Here is a 9,964-nt window from a genome sequence, read left to right as displayed (position 1 = left end):
CGCAATATCACGTCGACCCAGCTAAATTGGGTTTGGCATGTTTCCAATTATTTATATGTATCAGGATAAAAGAACAGTCTGTCATCATCTTTGGATTCGATAATTAAGAATTACGCTTTTTCTCACATCACAGATATGTACCCTGCGTCTTTTGTGGAGTTGGTAAGTAAATTCATGGTGTTTAAGAAAGATGAAAGGATGTTCTTGTGTTCAACACATGGACCTTGTTAAGAACCTCTTTAACACAAGATGACGATTCTGGATTCCAGTGTCACCTCAGTCGTTCAACTTGGACCACCTACTTGACAAAAATAAACTACTCAAATTAACTAATTAGGGTCCAACACTTCCTTTCAGTTTTAAGTGCAAAAGCGGATACACTTACATGCCTTTGGTTATTATTTAATACAAAATACATATGTCATTTGCTTCAAGTCATATACGTATGTACAGATATCTGCAAATGTAAGTATCTATCTAACTATATATGTACACATATGACATAGTGTTGGTTCGCATAATTGTGTTCGGACATAAATATGTACACATGCATTGGTCTAGCATACAATTGTGCTTTCCACGATCAAATAAAGAAAAATGAATTAGCCATAAATATTTAGGGCTTCACATGATATGTACATAGTGTCGCTTCTTCAAGATGATCCTTTGAATGTGGGACATTTTTGTCTAAAAATTTACGGTGCATGTGTCGCGGATGATTCTTCCATGCTAATAAAATGCATACATACCATGTACAGGTCTTGTTTCGTCCCGTGGGAAGCTCTAGTTATCATGCACCGAAAAATACCAGCCTAATAAATAGCATATTCAGCTCTGACAATTCCCAGATAAGAAGTCATAATGCATAATTTGAGTAATAAATTGTGCTTTATATGTAATATGCTCACTCTTCCAACACGTTAAAATGCGAGGTAGAGTGCACAAGTATGTACAATGGAGGAAGACAACAATACTTTGCCTGGTGCGAGGGCAGAGGTCAATAGAGTCTCAGCATGCGGTCATCCCTACCACCCACCAAACTCTGGAGTGTAGTTACACAACTAACAAATGAATCCCGTCAAAACGCTACTTTTCATACAGTATCGCTTGATGTAGCAACCGTATACAAACAAATCATTTTCTGCTTCTTCAACCATGTACACGTTTATACGTGAATGAATAGACAAAAGGTCTCGCCCAAGCCTTCTTGCTCGCCAAGTTTGAGATGAAATGAACACGACGAGATTTTTTATTTATTCATTGAATCCTCAGATGTAAATCAATTAAAGTCATTCTTTTACCGTTCAACTCCATGTCAGAAATAGGGACCAATCAAGAGTGGACGTATATTTAGTAGTCACTACTTCACTAGTACACATAGTTAAATAATGCCTTCCTTCTTGTCATTAAGACATTGAATCAAAAATATAATAAAGCATAAAAAGTGAGTTGTACACAAATTAGTGCTTTGTCTTTAGAACAAAGAAAAGCGACAATAAGGAATACTCGGAAATGTTGACTTGTGAGGATGATGTCTGACCCAGATTTGACAAACGAGGGCATCATGTCACTAATTACCACTGAAATTTCGAAACCAAGTTTATCCGAGGTTTGAAGCTTGTTCTGATTTTGAGACTGAACATTCGTTATAAATTACGTATGAAATTAGATACGAGGGTCAGATTCCTAGGAGGGAGTTAATTTGTTGGATGTCATTTCCATTTCATTATCAATTCGAGTCTGAAGTTCAAACATTCTCACTCCAACAAAAAGGATCTCTCACTCGAATTTTTGTATCAAATATCGTGGATTACCTGGGAATCGTCTTCTTTTTTCCATAACCAACAACCACTTTTGACTTTAACCATCAAGTGCTTCATTTTCGGAATTTTTCTAAAATATTTTCAAGATGAGCCGTCACAGTTGGATACCACAACTACACACCGGGCTGTCTTTGTCATTTTCTTGGTAATTTCTCTTTCCAATCCATCTCTCTCTTTATTTGCCTTCCAATTTATAACTTTTCACAAGTGAAAAAAATCATGTATTCCCATCTTTCCTAATTTATTGCTTGACTCTGTTGATTTGAAATTTGTGAAGGTTTAAATGAATATGACCAATTGCTTCTTGTCTACCTCCATTTTTGTTTACTTTTCCATATTAGAGTCCTATTATCTGATATAAATGATCCTATTCTTTTTCCCATGTGGATACGCGCTGAAAAAAATTTCACAAAATAAAATAAAGGAAACGGAACAATATACATACATACAAAAACCAAAATTGTTGTAGATTAAAGTCACCAACCCATGTGTTTAAGGACCATTTGTCATGCGTTAATGGAGGAGGTTGTGCGTGTAGGTGTGTTCCTTCTGTTCCGGTTTTGTGTCGTCCTACGTAGTCCTCATATTTTAATTATAATGATGCTTATGCAGTACTGGGTATACATGATGATAGATCAATCAATAACTGTCAGCCTCCTCATGTGTCTCTCTACATACACATCCCACTAGACTGGGCTGTAACGGAAATAAGTTACAGATTGGTACAAACGACGATTAGGCACTGACTGACGGGACTTTGTTGGTGGCAATGTGCTGCCTTTTCTATGCACGAAGTCTCAATGGTGAGAATCACACAAATCATTAAATACCAAGAGTTTACAATATCTCTTCAGTGAAACCCTGGAGAATTGAGTGAGCAAGTAAGGGTAAAGGTACACTTACTGTTTATGCCTTGTCAGTTGATGTATGTAGATTTCACCTGTATCGATATTATTCCGTCCTTCTCATGAAAGACAAGTTTCTAATACACGAGGCAATTTTTCATGTAGTGTCGTCAAGTGGAACAAGACTCTTGAAGAAACATGCGATTTAATGTGCTCTGCTGTCACAATGTTGTGTGAAAAATCATGGATGGGGACAATGGGAGGACAACACAGGGTTGTCAACTGGGTGGACCGTAAGCAGAATAAATTGTTTGTACGCATCTCTCTAATAAATAGGGAGGAAATCGTGAGTAGTAAATATATATATTGCCACAGTTTCAGTTTTTGTCCAAGTAGGTGGGCAAATGAGATTATTTGGACTGTTGAGTGGGTGGTCAGGATGGTTGACTAGACTCAAACAGAAGGTCCCATGCAAGTCAGAGTACGCGACAATTGGTGAGATCCTTAAGCTCAATAACAGGGTGCATTACTGAAGATATTGACTATTTAGCTCTCATTCTACAACCGGCCCATCCCGCAGTGGTGGCGTGGTGTGGTGGTTTTTTGTGTGTTTTCTCTCGCCTCAAGTGACACTTGCGATGCTCAGAAGATATATGACATTTCCAAACTCCGTGTCATCCCACTACTGTAAATGCTAACAGATTCTTATTGACCATTCATTTTTTGAACTTGTTTGTTGAACAAGATTTACGATCTCACAGCTCTACAGCATTGATTATTACACCTCCAGTCAGTGTTCGCACAAAGGGTTAACTTCAGATATGTACACTAGACCGTAAACTTTTTCTTGGTCTTTCTACTTGTATTTCTATATGCACACAGAAATTTCACAAACTCTCTCTCCCTCTCACTCTCTGGCCATTTTGACTGTTGAAATTTGAAATACGGAAATCTTCTTGCTCGTCTAGTTGGCACATACCATACATATTTATTACGTTAGAATAGCAGGTTACCGAGATATTTGGTCTCCCGTGATTCCACTGACAAGGAAAGATGGAGAAACTCTAAATTCAAAGACTTTGACGATCTAAATTACTGCTGAATGAGATGGCACCCGGTCGGTCATAGATATTGAAAAAAGGGAAAGAATGACAGCTCGACGGTCAGCCGAACAATGGTTGTTTGTTGAGTTGTTGGGCATTGCTGGTTAGCGGATTGTGACATATTATTGAGTGAGGGAGGCTCAATCAACTCTGTTGAAAAGTTGGTGACCGCTCATTTTGTTCGGTGGGAAGACCTCCAAGTCGATTGGCAGGGTGGCCTTGGTTCATTTTTATGCACGAGTATCTGAGTTACACGCATATGCGTCTATGCATAAGTGTAGATGTATAACGTAATTTAATGTTTTGCATCTTGATGAGTTTGTGATTTGCATCGGCTTGCTGTAATTTTTTTCACAGCTTAATGATAATTAAACATTATAAAGAAACCTGGATCAGATAGGCAAACCAAAACTAATGGCTTTTACCAACCTAGAGTTTACGGTGTGGATAATCTATGAAATATATCACCGGTGTGCGTATCATAGGTGAGTGGATTCAGTTGTGAAACAGATGGAGTTGGAGCGGAAGTATTTTATTATACTCAAATTGATGAGTGTGAGGTCAGAGTTGCTGATTGTACCGGAAATTCCGACCCGTACGGGTTTTCAGTTTACACCAAACGCCAAACTGCCCAAGCAGAATTATTATGCGTTTAGTTTTTCTGGAGTTAAACCAGAACACAATAAAAACGACATAATCTCTCAAGTACAACAACAGGCTGATACTTTACCCAAACCCATGGCGAAAAGGGATCGTCGTATATTTTCCCACAATCGAATCACTGCATTAAATTCGACACGGCTCATGCGGACTACTCAAGATTAATCGTTACAATTGCATGTAAAACTCACATTACGTGGCACATTCATGCCGATAGATATTTGAAATGTGTGAAATGATAATGTTGGACTCTTTTGTCGTTACTTGAGTAATAAATTGCAGGTTATTAATGATTTATTTACACCACAACCAAACCACAACTCGGATTACACAACGTCATACATACATATATATTCTTTATTGGTAAAATATAATAAAATAGTTTTGATACAGGTCTAAATGTCTGCAGTATTTCACATTTTAAGATATATATGCACTAATTTTAAGTACATGCAAAATTCAAAATATGCACACGCCAAATATTTAATAGGCATCTCACTCAAGTCTAAAAATATATTTATAAGAGTTGGAAATTTGCTATTAAATAATCATTCGAAATAATAAAACTATGGACTTTACTTTTCATAATCTTTAATATTATTAAATGCATTCACTTATTAACAGCATACTGAATACCAACAAATATCAAAAGAAAGCATATTATTTTGTATAAAACCATAGTCAATTGACAAATTGAGTTTTTTAAGGAAATGATATGCTGATGAGTAAGTATTTACAATTCTTCCTTAATTTGGACCATTGCGGATGCATAAATCAATCCGAGAGAAGACCTTCTTGGCTTAATATCTCTTATCATGAGGCGAAATCAATGGTTTGATCTAAATGTTTCCGACTAATTGCCAATTAGCTGACTCCAAATAAAAATTATTACCTCCTCCGACGCGAGTTTGTTTACTAATTTAACACTACCACCGTGGAGTAATTGGGTGAGAGTAATCATATACGGTGGGTGGTATCAGTTATTCAGTCCCAGTTCCTCTCTTTTTTTTACTACTGTCTCCAATTATTTGCAAAAACTTAAAAGTTTTCAATTTTTGTAACAGTTCGTTGACAGGGATCTAACGAACTGAATAAAAATGCTCGTAAAATTCTTGCTTCTTCTTCGTACCAGTTTGCAATCATGGCTATTTATTGATAACATCGAGGATAATGAAATGGTGATTCAACGTGAACGGTTAATCAGCAGTGAGAGCGAATGGATATCTCTGTGCCAGAGCGTTATCATCAAATTTCTGTTATGTGGAAAAGTCCGTACCATTAAAAGCGGCAAAACGGGTATTTTATTACACAATTGTTTTTTCTGGCAGTTTTACATTTTCCGTGCAGGATTTTAAAAATTTACACAGAAGTCTTGCCTGATCTAAATCATTAGCCAAAATTTATTAAGGGGGGGCAAGCCAAATATGCGATAAATGCGTTACGCTGCTACACCTGTAAAGAGAGAGACGTGAAGTTGGGTAGGCCGGCCTGGGTATCATTTATAATGTTTAAGTGCATTGTTGGTTAACGACTTTTGAAACACCTTATTCTCACATCAGACCTTTATGATGTGCTTGACAACGATTTTTCGTTGAATTCAGTAGATTCGTGAAGGCTTGATGAATGCAGTAAAAGCATACCAATTTTGATCCTAACAAGCAAACGAGAAGGTTTATTATTCGGTCATTTGCAGTTTCCTGTTATTATCTCAGCATTAAGATTAGATGGTGAATATGATTTTAACTCATTTCTTCTCAGTTTCATTACAGTTTGGAAGGTGCCGAACTAAAGTATATGTTTCCCTTCCACTTGATACCGTATCTAATTTTATTACTTTGTCTCTATTATTTATGCCGCAATGGAATTGTGTATGTATAGATAGATATAAATGTACGTAGGCTCTACGTAAATCAGTGGTATGTATTATGGGGTGTAAATACAAAAATTGCAATATTACAAATATCTATTGGGTTGACTTTTGTCCGGTAATATATCGATATTTACCAATTTCAAAATATACATATAGGGTGCTTAAGTTAATACTTATTAATACTGATACGACCACAAGAGTTGTAACCTTAAACAGTTTCTTTCAAGATTTTTTATTGATTTATTTAAACATTAAGCGCTAAAGGATTCAACGAAAGTTAAAAGACCAATGAACATTGATTTATTACAAACTAACACGCTACTCAATTTTCGTATTTTCTTTTATTCGTTGCCCACCTTTAAACCAAAGGCGATATACGTATAAAAAGATACAATTAAGTACATATAACGGTTTAATTAATGTCATATACATACATATTCACGCACGCAGTGGTTTAATAATTTTAATTACTCAAAAGTGTTGCTTTATGTACGAGATATACGCAAATAGGTAAAAGCAGGGGCATATTAGAGGTGCGAAAATTTTAATGCTTGGAATTATGCGTGGTAGTCAAATGAGAATGTGATGGTCTCTCCAAATAATATAATGCAACAACAACGGGAGACGACCCACTGCTGCTGCCTGCTTCTGTTTTTAAATGGATTTTTCACGAAGAAGCGCAAGTATATGGTTGGGAGCCTGCTAATCAATAAAAAAGTTGTGGAAGGGGGTTATTAAATTCAGGAATGATAACTCTCTGCTTTGATTACAGCCTTGGTTGGTTGGTTGGCTGATCTGCTTCAACGCACCAGATTTAATAAATGCCTAGCTCCGAGGTGTAAATTGAATGTGGTTGGCTTGCTGACTTGCCTACAGAGTTGAAACAATTTTCATTTCACAAACATTTTCATCAAATTGATCCCTCATCTCAAAATACTGAGGAAAGGTTTCATCAAACAACAAGTTCTTCTTGATTCGAAACAGAAATGTTGACTTCACTTGACTTCCAACTTATTTTAGCCTTCCACACTGGCCGTTGGCTGCACAATGCGGCGTTTAATATTTAATAACATGTTAAGTGTGTGGTGGATGTTAATGTTATCGTGGGAGATGGTTAACTGCTTATTTCCTACGGGCATTGATTAGAACCCTCGTCATCGTAATAAACCATCATTAAAACAATGAATATCTTATCCTTAACTCGTGATGGTCACTGCGTTGGATAAAAGCTCAGTAGCTCTAGATGCACTTGGCTGATGAGATTATTTGTGTCGTTCTTTATTCATTCGTCCGCTGTGGATAATGGGCAGCCCACATTCCTCGAGGATTGAACCGCATTGTATGTACACGTAATTGGCATTTTAAAAATACTTTTCGCCTACAACAATTCTTAAATTGAACCGTTACGGACCGTGTTAAAAATTAGACTAAAGCATAATAACAACGAAGATTTAACGGCTGGTTACCACATTATGTCTCAAACCTTTATGCGATATGTACGAGTTGTTTTTCTTGATGGAGGAATGAGTGCCTATGCACAAGTGGTTACTGCCACGTTTAGTATATCAAATAAATTTTTCTGGTTCTTCGTACCTAAACACCTACCGGATATATATCTGTGTATGAAATAAGCGATTTTAACATATTATATGATTTCACGATTAATTTGCCGTCGAAGACAGCTTTTGGTTCGGCTCGTTTGCCTGAACCACTCAGCTTTGATTTGATACACAGATATCGATTAAAACGCACTTGTTGAGAAGGAATCCCCGTGGATGACCGCTTCTGGCTGTTGCACCCGAAGCACACTTAAAAGAGAAGCACCTACTTGATCCGATCAAAAATGAAAAGCGACAGAATATTACAAGTGAGTGAGAATATTATCGAGAGTAATTGCACATTTTTTTGCGTTTAATGTGGATTTCGTGACGAGAGAGGAGAAGTAGTTGACTGATATTATTTTCGGGGCTTTGGAGATAAGCATCACCTCCAAACTTCTTAATGAGATTTCTTTAAACCTCCAGTGATGTGTGTCCTCCTCTCAAACCTCCACCGCCACCACCACCAGGAATCTGATTAAAGATCCAGATTTCATCCAACTTTATTAATCTCCAAACTTTTCGAGAAGTGAGTTTTCCAACCAACTACATAAATACTATCTACTGCATTTAAACACCTATCAGTTCATTACTTACCTGCCTGCCTGCCCGGTCATGGGGTAGACTGTTACGTACACAGGTAGGTGTATATTACGTACTATGTAAAGTAGTAGTTCGATCTGCAAAAGAGTCCTCAAAGTTTTGACATGTTACCAATTTATTGCCAGAATGAACTTACATACGTAATGGACGTAAAGTCGAAAAATATGCACGGTGCAGGAATGAAAGAGTTCATTTGCTGCTAGGTGGTCATTTCAACAACACATTACACCGAAAACTGGTGGTAGTTTTTAATAGGTATCCGTAAAGGAGGCGAGGAAAATAGCAGCATAAGTATTCAGCTCACTCGCTTTAATAAGCAGCCAGCAAACCCGCATCATGTTTTGGTCCCCTTGAGGCCATCATCGTCGTCGACATCCTCGTCGTAATAATATCACACAGCGATAAACTCTGTAATGTAGGATTGGAGCATAATTAGCGCATTTACCACGGCGGCGGGGAACATACTACTCACACCTTTGTTTTATTCTCACACACCATAATTCGGCCCCATCTAATTTGGGCAACATTTTGTATTTTGTTTTCAACTTGGTATGCTTTGTTTGTGAGCTGGTTTGATGACTGCTGAAAATGTTATGATGACTTCAAATGAGGCATGAAGTTTACCACCACCTGCATCACCCAAAGTGCTATATGCATGCATATTTACATACTTATTTACTACGAAAAGTGTTAATCACAAGCAGAGTCACTAATATCCCTGTTTACAGCATTTGAAAGTTAAAAAGTTTCCCCGAAAAGCATAATTTCATTCCCTACCCTCTAATTAACTTTACCGACACAGGTTGCAATTATTCGCAAGTGTATTCTGGCTGCTACCTATTTGCATAAACTAAGTATTTAACGGATATTACACGTTGCATAGATGTGGTGATAAGATGGCATAAAATAAAATATAAAATTAATTTTTCACCACGGGCACTGAATTACATATTTCTTTAGTGCTCAAATTCTAATATGTGGCAATCGGGTGGATGGTGAATATATGCACCAATGTTGCATACAAAGCATGCATTCATCTCTCTTCACAAAGTTACAAATTATTCTCCTCATATGCTTATGCCGTACATACATATAGTCAAATCTGATACGTATGTATGGACGTATATTTGATGCTTCAAGAGATTTTGCTCCATGAAAATTGTGGATGTTGGAAATAAAATCAAGTAGCTTCTGGACATATTCATAAACTGGTACAAATTATATAAAGTACGCGTTTGAAACACGTCCTGATTGATTGCACATGAAAAGAGTAATAACAGCATCCACTTGTGAGTTGGCTGGCGATGAGCTTAGGAAAGTGAATCTAATCTTAATCTGAGATTAGTAGGGCTGGTGCTTCGAATCAGAGGTAATGATATAGCCTGCACCAATAATTTGCCTCATTTTATTCATCTCCAAGATTAGAAAGATGGATGAAGACAACAAGTAAAAGTCTTGTAGT

Source organism: Folsomia candida, unplaced genomic scaffold (assembly GCF_002217175.1).
Source record: "Folsomia candida strain VU population unplaced genomic scaffold, ASM221717v1 Fcan01_Sc001, whole genome shotgun sequence".
Taxonomy (NCBI): domain Eukaryota; kingdom Metazoa; phylum Arthropoda; class Collembola; order Entomobryomorpha; family Isotomidae; genus Folsomia; species Folsomia candida.
Note: the sequence above shows the minus strand (reverse complement) of the source record.